General features: G+C 30.7%; 1 protein-coding gene across 3 annotated transcripts in view; it reads right to left on the bottom strand.

Annotated features, from left to right (window-relative positions):
- The window catches only part of LOC143180826 (parathyroid hormone/parathyroid hormone-related peptide receptor), a 163,968-nt gene extending 147,558 nt beyond the window's left edge, over positions 1-16,410 (bottom strand). For all 3 annotated transcript variants that reach the window (XM_076380817.1, XM_076380818.1, XM_076380819.1), the window contains exon 1: positions 15,898-16,410. The gene's annotated coding sequence lies outside the window, so the exon portion shown is untranslated. The remainder of the gene's footprint in view (positions 1-15,897) is intronic.
- Between the last annotated feature and the right edge of the window lie 206 nt (positions 16,411-16,616).

Genomic DNA, 16,616 nt, shown 5'->3' with positions numbered 1-16,616 from the left:
GACTACTGATCACATGAGTCCAAAACATGGGTCAATTGATAGATCAATAAACATACTTTGTTAAGGCGTACGTCTTGTTTTTGTATCTGTTAAAGGTAATTTGCAGCTAGGCAATGTATAAAAATGTTACTTTTGTCCCCACTCTCCTCTGCATTTCGATATACGCAACACAAAATTTACTAACAGAGTGTAGGTAAATGCTAAATAATAATTTGGGAATTCATATACGATAAAAATGTGTTATCTGTGTTGATTGTCAAAATTTAAATATTGTAGTATATAAATACATCCAATATTAAAATACTCTTCCTTATTTGCTTAACAACATTTGATTATCCGAACAGTATGTTCCTTCTAATTGATGTTGTGACAATCGAATTGATCGATAACTGAGGGTCGGATAATCGATCGCTCCGTTAATTAATGTTCTGATAATCGAAGTTCTACTGTACGTTCAAAAGTTTCACTCTTTACTTTACGTATATTTTATTTTACACATTCATTCGTTATAATTAATTTAAACGAAACTGTCCATGTAATATTAAATTTATTATTATAAAATCCTATTACAACTTCTTCTTTTGAATGCTCACTATTATATTTTAACCTCATTTATGGTAACCAATATAAGCAGAACAAATGCACATATGTACATTTACTACGTTAAACATTGCCGCTTTGAAGTAAAACTTCTGTATCATTATTCTATGGTACAGTAGACTGCAGTACATGCTAGTGAACAATGAAGAAAAGTTCTGTACTCTATCATTGCGTATGGGTTTTCGGATTCACAGAACCTTGGGACTCTCTAGTAGGGTGCAAATGACTGTAGTTAGTCATCTACAGTCTGGAATATGTGATGTAATAACACCGTATCAGTTCAATTAAATTATTTACGTATGTGATTTTTATGAATAATTTTACGACAATTTAACTTACATAAATACTTTTCATCATTAGTTTCTTCAACTTTTCTTCATAAGAAAGACGAAAATTGGTAGTTTGTTTTTTATAGAAGATATATATCTTCTTTATGTTTAATTACTTCTGTATGTATAATTGCTCTTATACTTCAGAATGCAACATTTGTCTGACGTTTCTAAAATAGACATAAATAACAGATTCTTCGAATACTGAATTAATTATTGACTATACTTTAAGTGTTAATAGTATAAACATCGCTTTCATAAAAAATATAATACTTAAATATGAAAATTCTTCAATATGAAGATGAGGTTATAATGAACGTTACATATTTATGGACATTGTACTTATAAGCAGTTTTTGTAGAAAGGATTTTAAAGCAAAGGTTTTTAAGAAGGAATTATAAAATTATTATAAAACCGTAGAAAACCTATATAAGACTACAATAAATGTAAGAATCATATGATGAATAATCGATCTACTACAACAATAAAACTAATTACAGCATTGCCAAATTTGTAATGTTCTGGTACGAAAAATGAACGTAGATGTAACTAATATTTTAAATTTTCGTAGCGACGAAAAAAATTTTTAATTTTGCATAGAATACTATGGATTCATCATGTGGAAACTTATTAAGATCAGTATTAAGTTAAATACGTCCTTGATCTATAAAATAGACTAGTGATCAATAAAATCGCAAAACCCGCTACAAAGACTTTGTTGAATATGGAAGTAATTATAAACGTGATATTTATTTAAGTATATTTAGATATATTTTTATCTAAATCGTTATATAAATCAAAATTTCAAGTGAAAAAAGGAGAATTAGATGTATGAGAAAGAACACAGATAATCACTTCTTATGTGATAGTTAAATCCAGATAATTGATATTTGTATGGTGGTGCAATTTCAATAGACACTAATGTAATCTTTTAGAAAGGGAAACGATAAGAGAGATCTTCAAATCTTCAAACAATCTCCTCAAATAACTAACCAGATAAGTAGCCTAATTAATTAGCTTGGTCCTCACCAGAGCACTCGGGGACAATATCGAAGCAGGAAGTCGTTCCACCCGCGGTAGACGGTCACACGAAAGACGTTAATCAGGAACGGCTGCCTAAACTAGTTCATCTCACAGTGTCTGCGATCGATTGCGTTTAACCGTTCATCATCCAACGCAATACCTTTCCGAACAGGTCTGCGACAAAGTAAATGAATATTAACAAACCACCCCTACCCTAGAACAGAGCGATCCATTTGTTTCTTTCACCTTCGTCGGCCGGTTGTTTGCCTTCGATTCTAATTAAATTAGCTGGGAGAAAGGTCATAGTCGGAAACAAAGGTCACCGAAGACGATCGAATATGATGGAGGATGTAACGCAATGTCTGAGGGTGAACAAGAGGGTTGCAATTAATACAGGGAATCGCCGATGTTTATAAAGTTCATAATGAGATCAAAGTCGAAAATAAACTGCCACCACGACCCCTAAGCTGAAGCGGAAGGCATGCAAGTGGATGATTAATAGGAAACGAAAAGGGGATCAGTTTTTTTTCTTAGAACTGACGAGGACGTATATATCAGAAAATTGAATTCACATGCTTTTTCTTTCAGAAGGCCAGAAAATTGTTTCCACGGAACCAACATAAGACGGTGGACAAGTGACTCATCACATTAAGATGACAACGCACCTTTGTTGGCTCACGAGGGTATTAATTAAGAGACAACACATCGCGAGGCAAACGAATTAATACTAGCCGGATAGCGTGGCATCAACGCCTTCGCTTGTGTTCCCTTATTGTCACGCGCGTATCGATCTCTCGGAATGTTTTGCTTGTTGTTCGTTAAAGTATCTTGTTAAATGGTGTTTCGTTCATCTAACTTGAATAAAAGACTGGGAACGCGAGGACTCTTCGTAAGGGGTAGAATCGAGCATATCAAAATATTATAGAGTAACAGCCAAAGGGTGTTTTTAAATTTTTCACATAGGCATTTCGGAAATAATGATATTGCTTGCAAAGGAAATTGAATCCTTAACTATAAAAAAATGAGGCATGAACCGTTAAGTTAGAAATTTGTCGAGCCTACGTACGCTGGAGTTGGGCATTATCTAAATAAAAAGTTATTTAAATAGCGAATCAAATCAAAGATAATCCCAGTTATATTTATTCGACGTGCCATGAATACAAAATTTATTCGATCAGGATTAATTCAAAGGATGAAAATAATTTTTTTATTCGACCAAAATTTGTTCGAAGAATAAAAGTAATTTTTTAATTCGACCAGAATTTATTCGAAGATTGAAGATAATTTTTTTATTCGTGGAGTTTCATCTTGAGCGTCAATTAATTTTTTCAATTTTAACTGTAACTTTATTGGATGGTTTATTTGATCTTAAATAATTTGCTGACGCGCTGATCCGCCGAGTACTGGGAACACAGGTCCTTGTGTGTTCTAATGTAACATCGCCCAATGACGAAAGTTTAAATCTTCATCATTTTTATTCTATCTTTTTGAAAATAGTACTGTTGAATTGGTGAAATTTTTTCGATAAAAATGAGTCTACACACGACATACATTGTTGAAGTTAGTAATATTTTGAGAAAATCATTAAAATACAATGTCACATTTACATACGAATGTCATTTGACGATATAAATATTAATGCAATCAAATAGATATGCAATCAACCATAAATTTAATATTTAGTATTTAAAAAAAAAAATTTTTTTAAAAATGGTAAATATTCTTAATTGTTTAATAATTAATATTATAAATAGTTTAAAAAAATAATACAGCTATGTTTATGTCATTCGTAATTATGTCATTCTATCTAGCATAGGTATTAAGAAACACTTCTTGGAATCACGCTCTATCCTACCAAAACTTCAGTTCTCCGTAATAGTACGGCCCCTATTATATTTTCTGTGGCAAATTTTAGCCTCATCTATCTCTACTATTTTTCTCGGCCCTCCTAATTTTTCCGATTTTGTTTGCTATAAAATATATCCATACCTACAATGACGATACATATTAAATTTCTTTATACAGGGTATAAAGATTTTTAGGGTATAAAAAATTAGAGTTACCTCTAATGCGACGCACGATTTTTCACTCACTTGCAACCATCTGACAAAAAAAAAGTTTAGAACAAAAGTTGCAGGATATAGGGTGTATAATAGATATTAGTGAAAAAGTTTCGGAAACAGTTTGTTTTCATAGCGAAATTAAGGTCACCTTGGATTTCACAAATAAGAACACATTTTTTTTACCATATTACGGCATTATCTAGGCTTTAATTGGGACAAAATTTTGGACATTGGTTTGAATTTTTTATTGACTTTTTTCAATTATGTAAGTTGCACAGATTACTTAATTTGATTGCGATTTTATTTTGTATGATTTTGATAATGATATTTATTTGGCGTTCCTTTGCATCGATTTTGATCTCCAACTTGTTAACCACGTGGTATCGCCATTTGTATGCTCCGTGTGGTCTGAAAGACATCGATATCGCGAATCGATATCTTGGATTAACGTGATGTCCTTACGGCCATCTTGGCACAGAGAGTCACGTGAATAACGCGATATAATACATTTTATTTCTTTCTTTCTTTTGTATCATATTATCTATCTGTTTCTTGCTCGCAATAATATAATAATTTTGCGAGTATATGAATCATATTATTTTACAATTGAGTGTTCATCGCATGCAATGCGTTTCCCTTCTGTTTTTTTATATATGATTCTTATGTTTTCTGTTCTACGTTACTGTTAACTCAAATTAGTTAACGATATTATATTAGTTTATGAAGTATCAGATCTTTGAGAATATATTTATTTTTCTTTTGGTTTATCATTTATACTGAGTTAATTATTTAACTTTTCCAAATACAAGTGTAAGCCTCTACCTCTCGGGAAATAGTCATGTGTAGCGGGGCTCATATAGGCTTAGATAAATTCCTAACCCATTTACCATTATTCTTCTGGATAATTAATTAATAAATATAGTAGATATATTCGTATATCGTGACTGAACTTTCCTTCTATCTAAAGACTGTTCTGCTATTGCGACCACACTACACCATTTCACATAATCTCGTTATTAGCGACAGATAAAACAGAGTAGTTACTCGATTAGTCGCTTATAAAGAGCACGAGTAGATCAGTATATAAAATATATCTCGAGTAGCCTAGCCATCCCGTAACAAAAATCGCAAGTAATGAGTGGGGTAACGAACTCCGCTCGTAATACAGTGTAAACATAATTGACCTAAAATTACTGAATGTAAACATACGACTAAAACATAACAAAAATGCACTTTATTTGATTACATGCCCGAAATGCATTCCGCCTTTCGCAGCGTAATATTCTGCTCTTTTACAGAATTTTGAACGCGTTGCTGTAATTAGACTTGCTGGATTCACAGCTCTGCATGTTGAGATGATTCTCTCTTGCAATTTTTTAATACTATTAATTGCTGATAATGTTTACATTGTCCTAAAGTTAAATACGACGCAAAGCTAAATATTCCATATTTCCACTACTATAAATCGAGTTATATGTTAGTAAAAATATGTAATATGTGTTTTCAATTCGTCTCGATGATCTCTACTGTATGGTAAAACAAATGTGTTCCTATTCGTAAAACCCAAGGTGAATTCGATTTCGCAATGAAAACAAACTGTTTTCAAAATTGTTTTACTGATATCTATTGTATCTATTGTATTGCAACTTTCATTCCAAACTTTTTCTTGTCAGGTGGCTACAAGTGAATGAAAAATCGTGCATCCTGTTTGAGGTAACAGCCTGTATACAGTAACTTTAATTGAATATTTATAAAATACTTTGCGACAGAAGATTGACCAGTCTATTGTAGTCATTATGCACAAAAAGGTAAATATTACACGTTTAGGGGAAGCAGCTTCGGTGACCTTGACCTTGACATATGTTGTCAAGGTCACCCTCCTGAGTGATGTTGAAAAGATTTTAGCTGTCGCTCGTTTTTTGTTAAAAAGTTATTAACAAAATAATTTTCATCATTATGCTACTTATGATAGCCATTTCTATAGATTTCCAACACTCGTTAGGTCCAAATTAGGCGTGGATGAAATATTTTTAAAGTGTGTGTTAGGTCTGTGTTAGGTTTGTGTTTGGGGGATCTGGGGGGCCCAGCCCCCAAGTCACCAATGGGAATAAAATACTGCCATATCTTTAATTAATTTTAACAACTTCAAAATGAAAATTTTATTCTGTATTTAATTCGTCTAATGGATATATAGAATTCATTATTTCGAAGAAAGAATCAGTGCGTTCGTAAAAATTGTACACTCTTTTAAATAAAAATTACATATAGGTATAATGTGGGCGACTGGGGGGCTTCGCCGAAACAAACCTGACCCAGACCTAACCCAGACTTCAAAAATATTTAATCCATGCCTAATTTGGACCTAACGAGTGTTGGAAATCTATAGAAATGACTATCATAAGTATCACATATGTGAAAATTATTTTGTTAATAACTTTTTAACAAAAAACGAGCGACGGCTAATACCTTCTGCAGGTCGCTCAGCAGGGTGACATGTATTGTCAAGGTCAAGGTCATCGGAGTTGCCTCCCCTAAACGTAATATTTACCAAATTTAATTCATTTTTTAAAAATTCCAGTCGCTGTAGATTCATTAGTAAAAAATATGCAATAAATTGGCATATGGTTAGCATGCTTAGATTTGCATAACTGAACCACGTACCTTTTTTTGCACTTATTCTGAAATCGAACTGGATTTTTACACGCTTCTTGTGAGCGCTTTTGACACAGGATATCTTTCGACTCACGAATTTTAATGAATTCTTATTTATTTCTATTTCAGCCACATATTTTTTGCACGCTGCCGTCTGAGACAGTTCTGCGTGGTCTATTAAAAAATCAATCTATGTGTTACTATGAAGAATATTCTCAAAATTAGAGAGTGATAATTCCATGGCATCCATTGTTTACAGTAAGGGAGTGTGGGGCAAAACGGACAGTTTGTGCTTTAAACCGTTATTTTTTTTATTTTAATATATTTATGTTAAAAAAGAAATGACTCTCAACACAGTGTTGTTTATGAAATAATTAAGATGCTCGTATAGCTTCGTGGCCATTTAGCCCCACTCTCACCTATTGTTAATCCAATATCGAAACAATGTAGAAAATTCAAAACTTTAATAACGCTCATGCGCGTTTTGTACAGAGTCACGGGACGCGTACATGATTTCTATTCTGCCAGTACCGTATGACTAATACGATTTCGCTTGCAATCATTATTTCCATACATATAAATATTTTTATCTTGAAAATACGGAAAGACTGACAATTTTTTATTTGCGGATTCTTAATCTACACATCAAAACACACGATATAGGAAAGACGCAAAAGAATCGGTGAGGAGATGTTATTCTAAACAATTACCATTTATCCATCTAACAAACAGTTTTCAAGTAATTTGTGTGATAAATTTTGGTGAATCACCTTATTCACAATAGTTATCTGTTCTTAAGAGAGAAATTTAAATCAAGCCTTAAATTTTTAATGGAAATATTATTTATAAATTTACAGGTTTTACACATGCTTTGAAGGGCAGAAATAAATCAGAGAAGTCTTAATACACTTTGTTGTATCTCTCACGGTTTTCACGGTTAAGGCTTATTTTATTCTAAAGTTGAGCGTATTGTTTTTTATTATCCAAATTAGCCGGACATTTTTAATAATCCGAATTATTCCATTATTATTTCGAATATTTAAATATCCGGATTACCCGGATAATTAAATAATTCCGATCAGTCGTCCAGTTCTAATATTAAGACCCCTTTACTCCATTTCTACTCTGCAATGCTGTAAAATTGCAGAATGTTCTAATTGTTAGTGTAGCATATAGGTATATTAATTTTAAGACATTATTATTGCAACGTGAAGGCAGATCGGACACTATGCCATAAGACAGTTTGTCTTCTCCAATTTAAATGTCCTCCCCAAAGTATTAAAATCACTCCCCAAAGTATTAAAGACTATATTTGTTACACCTTGTATAATTGAATATTATACCACTTACTCTAAAATAATTGGAGAACTTTCAGTTTGACATTAAAATATTAGATACTTAATAATTATAATTATACCAGATTACACTTGTTTACCTGAATATTAAGGGGCGCTGCATAGTAATGATTACATTAACTTAGTATGTAAGCAACACATATTGCTTGTTATTCAGCACAAATTGTTATAATACACCACAAGTTACATTAGTAGTCCTGTACATTAGTAGCCGGTAACCTTTCCCCAACTTCCTTTTTAGTTACAGGCTGAAAATTAAAAAAAGAAAGAACATTCTCGATACTTTTGTTAAAGTTTAATTGGGGAGTCACTGTAGTGAAGGTAGTTCGAAACATTTGAAGTGTATGCAGGGAGGTTGCAATTTACGAAAGTACGGCTTCAGAAGGAAAATGTTTTTCTCGTTTTAAGGAGTAAAATGTAGTCATAAAAAATGCCTGGGCTCAGGGCAAATATACATATTTTCCCATACACCGTAGATGCAGGTACTCCAATAGTTATACGATTAAAAGTTTTGTACAATGTTGTACAATGTTGATTGTACAATGCCATTATTTTACAGAAACGGCACAGTCTTTTACAATCATCAAACTTAATTAATCGTAATGATTTTTCCGACAAACTTGGACAAGAAAAGTCTAAAAATATTCTACGAAATGTCAATAAAATGTTTTCAAATAAATTTTTATTTTCGTTTACTGTTGCAAATGTAATAACAAATAACGTGTGTGAAGTACTATGTGAAAATCTATATTAATACAGATAAATGTTAATTAATTAATATTAATACAGATAAACCTGTATTAATACTGATTATAATTCAGTTTACGTAATTATACAATCATAAATTATTCGAAAAATTATGTTTGATAATTAATATTCATTTATATACGAAGTAATATTAAAAATTATTTTATTTGTTAGTCAAATAATAAAACAGATTCGAGAAAATCATTGAATTGTTTAAATAGTATAATCATAATTATTTTAAACTAATTTTTAAGTTAATCAGATAACATACTGTTTAATTTTCATTAAATAACTCTCTACCCTATCTTTAAACCACAATGATTACAGTAAATATAATCAGAACTTGAAGAGTGTTTACAACTGACGTTATACACAGTAATTGCTTACAACTCTGTGATGTTGAGACTATAGGATATGAATTTATTAGCATTACTCAAAATTCAAACAATAATATACTGACTGAAGCAGAAAAGTTTGGATTTATCGTCTACAACAATACATTGAGTGGATACCCATCATTTTAAACAAATATTCATTGAAGTAATTTTCCTCCACTAATCTCCCTAGTATACTTGTTTTGTTATTTATGAATAGTTACTTCCATATACAGAATATCCGTAAAAAGGATTTGAAACTCTTAAGTGTCTATTGTACTTACTAAGAGGAACAAAAAAATATTTAATCAACATACATACACAAGTCTTACAAATAATCCCCATCATATCTTCTACTGACAAAGCTGGATTCGTAAGAAATAAAATTACAAACTTTTATAATAGTCATGACGTTCAGATAAAAGTTTTCATGCAATTATTGAAGTAGATCATCGAAAGAGATTTTCCTTAAATGTATGAATCAGAATTTTAGGAGATTAATTCTTTTTGTTTAATCTGACTACTTCTACGGTCAGTTTTCAAAGTTGGATATCATTGAAATAATATATTTGAAAAATGATTATTTGAATGGAATGGTACATGAACGATATATTTGAAAATGAAAATTATCTTTTTCGAAATTATTTCATTATTTTGCTATTGACTGAAACAACGTTTTATTCTATTTTTTACGTTTTACTTGGATAAACTTTTTTTAAATATGTCCATAAATATTTTCCAATTCTATTATGTCAATATTGCTAGTTGCGGTAAATTATTCCAAACTATTATTTTTATTTCATTTTAACTAAACTATGTAATCTATAAATAAAATGACATTCAATATTACACGTTAACGTACCAGATCACAATTCAAGTAGATTTTTAAAAAAATGGTGAAAGTCTACTAGTGATATTAGTGCAATTATGTGACATATTTGAAATATGAACGGTGTACTTTTAGTTTAGTGACTATGATAAAACATAGGTTAACAAGCAATAATGCCAATTACTGTATGTAGACTGATTATTGTGCCACCCCTTTTATGTTCACATACAACAAATTGTAGTAATACTAAATTCAAAATATTTAATTTGATTAAAAAAAAATAAATATTTTCGGCTTTGTAGTACATCTTGTTACATGAAAATAAGGGAGTGGGGGGCAATAATTGGCTAGGACAGCATCGTTATGTAGTTGTTGCTTCGTATTAAACCATATTTAACACTTTCAGTAGAATATTTAAACAGTGATGCATGTAATGCTGTAATTTATGTGTATAACTGTCAAGTTACAGGAATAATAAAAGAATATTGATTTTGATACAATAAAGGCTGTAATGACAAAGCATAATTTCGAGGAATTTTAGCAAGTAATTTCCACCGATCTTTTTATCATCATTAATGAAACAGGTACACGCTGTTTCGATTTATGTAAAAGCTTTGAAACCCTTTTCTAACTGTAAAATTGTACCACCTGAATTATGGCGTGTTTTATAGGAGAACTATCTTCTCTAACAGCACAGGAAACAAAAACAGGCGTAAAATAGCTGAGTAGAAACCTTAAGAAAATAAAAATTGATGAAAAAACATTTAAACCATGCAGATTTGTATTTATGAAAATGTCGACATGTGCAAAGATTTTCAAATTTTGATGCATTTCACGTCTTCACACTTTTCCAGTTTCAGAGAAGTTATTCAATCATGCACATTTCCAAGGCATAATAAATTAACTACTATTACAATCGATATGATGTGACAGGAAATGAACGCAGAATAATAAAAACTTACTTACTCAAGGTAAAATAAGGTGTAGTTTTCTTTTCCCGAGGGATAAAATGAATAATTAAGTGACTAAGCATGTATCTGTTGAATTACTTATGTCATTTTAATTTTTTACTGTAACCTTTAATGTAATATACTTTTGAATGTTCCAAAATATCCTAAATAATCTCCGCCGTAAAAATACATTTTACTAAATTCTTAATTACTTACTAGTAGAAAGTATTATTAATAATTAATATCAAATATTACAAGGAAATAGAATTTTGAGATGCCACCAATATTCCAGGTATATTTAGTTTATGGTAGTATTTTTTTGTAAGCAGTACTTTAAAGTATATTTAAGACATAAAGTGTTAAAGTAGTTTTTCATTAGGGATTGGGCATTATCAGAATACTCTTTTATTTAAATAATTATTAAAATAAAATGTTTACTCTATTTATTATTTCTTGAGCCACTTTATCTTTGTTAACATTATTTGAATAGGTAGCAGTATATTTGAAAAATGAATATTTGTAATACTCATTACTTTAGATGGAATTTAATATTTGTTATAATATTTGATTTCACCAAAGAAATAAGAATATTTATTCATATGTTTATCGTGTATGAAACTTTTGTTCCAAAACCATAGTGTTATAGCTACGTCCAATATTGTAGTATAATAAAATCTACTATTCGTTATTTTCAATCTTGTTATATCTTTCGTTCTATCGTATCGTTATATACTATCTAAAATAATTAAATATTTGACAAATGATCTTAGTGAAGTGTATAATCCTAGTTTCACTCAAACAGCAAAAAGAAGATACATGATTGATACGATTCCTTAAATCAGAATATCCAATTTTAAAAACCTTTTATTCTTTTCTATTTTTACGCGTCAAGAAATTCAAGAACCTCGCAATTAATTATATTACCTATATAGTTTGTCCAGTCTAGTGAATAACTTTTTCCAGGAACATGTTTGAAATAATTAAAGAGAAAATTGTAATATGAAAGTGCTGAAGAATTCTGAAGGTTTCTCATTCCGAACTTTAAAACCTTCGAAGATATTCTTTGATTCAAAACTTTGGGACACGTTTGCGACAAAGGACCGCTTCAAGAGTTTTAGTCATTTGAGTTGCAACCATGGTGCCTAGAATTATACCAATGGCAAGCGATTCGAGTAAATAACGGGCTTCGACAGAGAACTGTTCCAGTAAAAAAGGTGGAAGATGATTTTAAATCGAAAAGAATGAGTGTACAGAACGTTATAGTACGCAAAGACTTTTGAACAATTCTCAACTTCAACGAACACGGTTGCTCACAGGACAGCCATCATGTTTTAATCAGAATAATGTGACTATGGGCGGGTCATTCTATTTCACGGAAGAAACTACAAACACGAAGGATAATGGGGTATTTTAGCTAACAGACCTTCACACGACAAATTGTTTTCCCCTGTGATGTTAATAATCAACGAAAATGCTGTAAAAGACAATAATTTTCAATGGGTTTTCAAACTCCTTCATATAGAACAAAATTAATTATAAAAATCCTTTGTCCCCAAAGAAAAGAAGTAAAGTAAATTAAATTTCTTAAATACATATCTATTAGGTTAGTGAATATGAAATGTTATATTCTTAAAAAATTTTTAAATAGAACGTAACTTCTTTAAAACACTACATACGCAATCAAAATTCTACAGTTATATGCAAACAAACTAACTTTGTTATTCCGAATTCGTAACAATATTAAGTTCTAGAATTAAAAGATCTATAAATATTGCTTTTAGGGCTCTTTTAATTCGATACAACTTACTGCATAAAGAAATTGTTTGCGCATTTAAAAGAATAATAAATAGTAGATACAAGATTCTGTTAACAGGAGGGGTATCGTAAAATTTCATATTTTTATTCACTGAGATTTTTGTATGTTCGTTTACGATATTGTTATCTCCATGCGTTTATACTATGTTATCAATTAAAATAGTCTTCTTACTTCATTTAATGTGTATTACTTTTAATATTCTTCCTTAGAAGATTATTGTCAATATCATTTCTTATATCAACTTCGATAAGTATTAAATTCGTATTATAACAATTTTTGCAGTACATTTTTTAAGTTTAAACACAATAACAAAATCTCAGATACTTATTGTAATTATTTTTGTATCAAATAATAGGTACCTAATAATCTTATTATTTGTTAATATTTAACATACATGTAAGTGTAATATACCAGCAAGTGACTTCTTCTTTAATTTGATTAATAAAGATGAACAACCTGGTTAAAATTATTTGATTAAAATTTAATTAAAGCTTTTAATTTAATACACACTATTGGCTATATTAGATTAACATATTTTATTAAAAACTTGACGTTCATGCAGAGTATTTTCTCAGAGAAACCTTTTCTTGAAATTCTAATTTGCACTTCAAATTTTTCCAAAACGTTATTTTAGTTGCATAGATTTCCTTTTATGATTTTCTAAAGAGGTATTTTTAATACAATGAATTAATAGAATTTCAAAGGAGTACATTCTTTTCTTCTGATGATAAATCGATTAGTTTTATGTTCTACTAATGAATTACGAAAATGACAACAAGTTAAGAGAACACATTTCCTTGTGAGTTTCAATAAATTGGCAATGTTTTTCAAATTTTCTGTCTTACATCGGTAGAATGTTTGGAATAGTTCATAAAATTACAACATTAAGATGGACCGTATATCATATTAAGAGTTATCTAAATTTAAAGCGGATCCTTCTCAAAACGATATTTGTTGACCTGGCATGCAACATATCTCCGAAACTATTCATCCCACTAATTTCAAATTGGGAAAGATTATTCCGCATATATTATTAGTTGAAATTCGTACAGTTGAGAAGTTCTGAATTAATCTTTTTTAACGAAAAAATGACCTATTTCTTTAGAAAATCACCATTTCTTTATTTTTTAGAACTATTAAAAAATCATGTACTTTCACGGAATAAAGTTTTCGAACTTCAAGTTAATGAAATGAATAATTTCGAAGATTTACTAATTATGATAAGCATAACCATGGACCTGAAGCATAACAAGGTTCTATCAAACATGATAGCAAACAGTATTACATTATTTCGCTATTCTGTAACTTCAGGTAATGAAGACTATACATAAATAAAGCTAGCGTATTGCTTAATATAACTTAAAAAATCCTGACATTTTACTAAGTAATTGTTATTATAAGACAAAAATTTAAGATTAACTTATCTTTCTAGACCTTCAAGGTAATATATCCCCATAAAATCCAAATTTCTGTTAAGACATTATTTTTTAAAATCAATACTGATAAATTTCAGCAAAAGTACCAATTCAGAGAGAGACAATTTAGAAAATTTCCGATATCATGAGAGCGAATGGGCCTCAATAAAACTTACCAATGAAAAAACTTTTAATAAAACCTACCAATCTCATTAAAAATAAAATAAAATGCTGTTTGAAATCTGAATTCCAATTTGAATTTGTAGTTTAATAATATAATACGGCGCTATTATTTGCAGAGCTTCGAGATTTATATTTGACTATCGCAGATCAACACTTAATTAGAATAATGTTGAATTAATTACCATGATAAATAAGAAATGACAGTGCTAGTGAAAAGTTACGTCATCAAGTGATTAGACTTAGCCTCTATGTTTATTTACAAAGTATTAGCCACGCGGCACGCGATCCCAAGAGCTCCGATAGCATTTATCTCCGGGCGTTCTGGATTCAAGAGGAGCATTAAATTCGCTTCAACCTCGGCGAATGTTCAGTAGCGGCAGTTAATAAACGGTCATATGTGTGCTACACGCCTATATACATTTATTTCTCAGCGTTTCGAATTTATTTACAACGTACCGGATTTCGTATATCACAATTTTTTTTTAGAGTCCACATAGCCTTGAGACTTTTCGTGAATTTCTGCGCGCGACTTTCACGGAAAAACCATGTGATTTGTTGTTTTGTTACTAACTATAAAAAGTTTGGCAAATTGTAAATTAACTCTGTGACTCCCCAAGGTTACACTCATTTTCCTTTTTTATTCGTTAAGTATGATTTGTTTTGGTGAAGGTTAAAACTAACTCATAATTTACAATACTACCAAAAAAAAATAAGAAAGAGAATTCAATTTGGTAATATATGTATGTTCAAGCATGCTGGCACAATTTCATTTTGTTAATCTTTAGAGCGTTATAGAATTTTTCTGCATATGATTGGTTAGTAAAACTTGAGCAGGATGTAACAAAATACTGTGCAAAGTTCACTGGGAACTTTACAACCAAACTATATTCTGCAGAAAAGATATTTATAACAAAATATAAGTAATTATTATTCATACTCAGAGGGTGGAACGCAGGGGGGTGGGGGGTATGAAATAATGAATTAATAATTGATTAATACAAGTTGTATAGAAGTTAAAATTAATCATGAATTAATTTATATTATAATTATATTATAATTGATCAATTATCATTCAAATAATACTCATAAAATTAACTACGGTTAACGTTTCTAATTCATAAATTACAAAACGTGGTTACCGAGGAAGAGGTATCATTTAGTCCCTATATTATGTATGTCAAAAATGTTAACAGCTTATTAGCACGTTATAATTTCTTATATGTGATGAATTTGAAAACTCTGACAAAATACTGTAGGTATACTTACCATATAGAAGTCAAAATTTGCAAACCGGTAATTCTTGAAACTGCGAAATTCTTCGATAAAAGTTCAATTTTCCTATTAAATTATGCAGACATATATTCGAATTTATATAAGTTATAACTTGGACAAATTCTGTTTTATATCTCCATGATTTAAATTCTATATTTCAATGAGTAATCAGAGGAAAAGCAGATCATTACTACGAATCCAATGTTCTCTCAAATGTACAATTTCGTAATCAAATGGTAAAGGAAGCAAAACAAGAGGTTGAGACCTCATTTCATAAAGACCTTCTCACCTATTGTCCTGAAAAGGGTCCCAGGGAAACCTTCCTAATGTCCACAGGAGTTCTCTACGCAGCGGTAACCGAGTTGTCAAATTTGTCAGAAGGTTTTCGTGAACAGGTAAGCAAAAAAAGCTTGCAATTGCCTTGACGCGACGTGGACAGTTTCACAAAAGCGTTCCTAAAAGCCGATCGTCTAGAAGAACACCTTGTCCCTTGTCAGCTCTTTAAAGATCGTGACACTTGTTTACAAACTTCCACGCGTGTGTCCAACGCGTTAATCACAAAGAGATATCGAACAGCTTCCTGTCTTCTGCCACAGAGACTGTTTTTGACCACCTCTTGTTGCTCGTAAACGTCCCAATTCTTGGGAACAGACAAGCAGCTCGGATTCGCTGGATTAAAAGCTGCAAAGATGCGTTGACGCTATTTTTTTGGACTTGTGCTAACAGAAGGTGACTAAATGTTGATGTCATTAAACGTGACATCAGTAGGGATTATTTCCGTTCTGAAGAAGTAGGATGTTTGATATCTTACATCAGTAGGAGCAGGTAACTGACAATTATTGATTGAAATAATTCTTACAATCTTCTGATACATTTTATTTGAGATTTCTGATGATCGGAAGCAAATGTTCAGAATTGATGAACTCTTTGCTGTTCTTCAGGTTTTATTACCTGTTTACTACTTTAAGACATTAAGCTTTAAAGACTCAAATTCTTACTTTATGAACT

The sequence above is a fragment of the Calliopsis andreniformis genome, chromosome 6 (assembly GCF_051401765.1).
Source record: "Calliopsis andreniformis isolate RMS-2024a chromosome 6, iyCalAndr_principal, whole genome shotgun sequence".
Taxonomy (NCBI): Eukaryota; Metazoa; Arthropoda; class Insecta; order Hymenoptera; family Andrenidae; genus Calliopsis; species Calliopsis andreniformis.
Note: the sequence above shows the minus strand (reverse complement) of the source record. Positions and strands in the feature narration are given on the sequence as shown.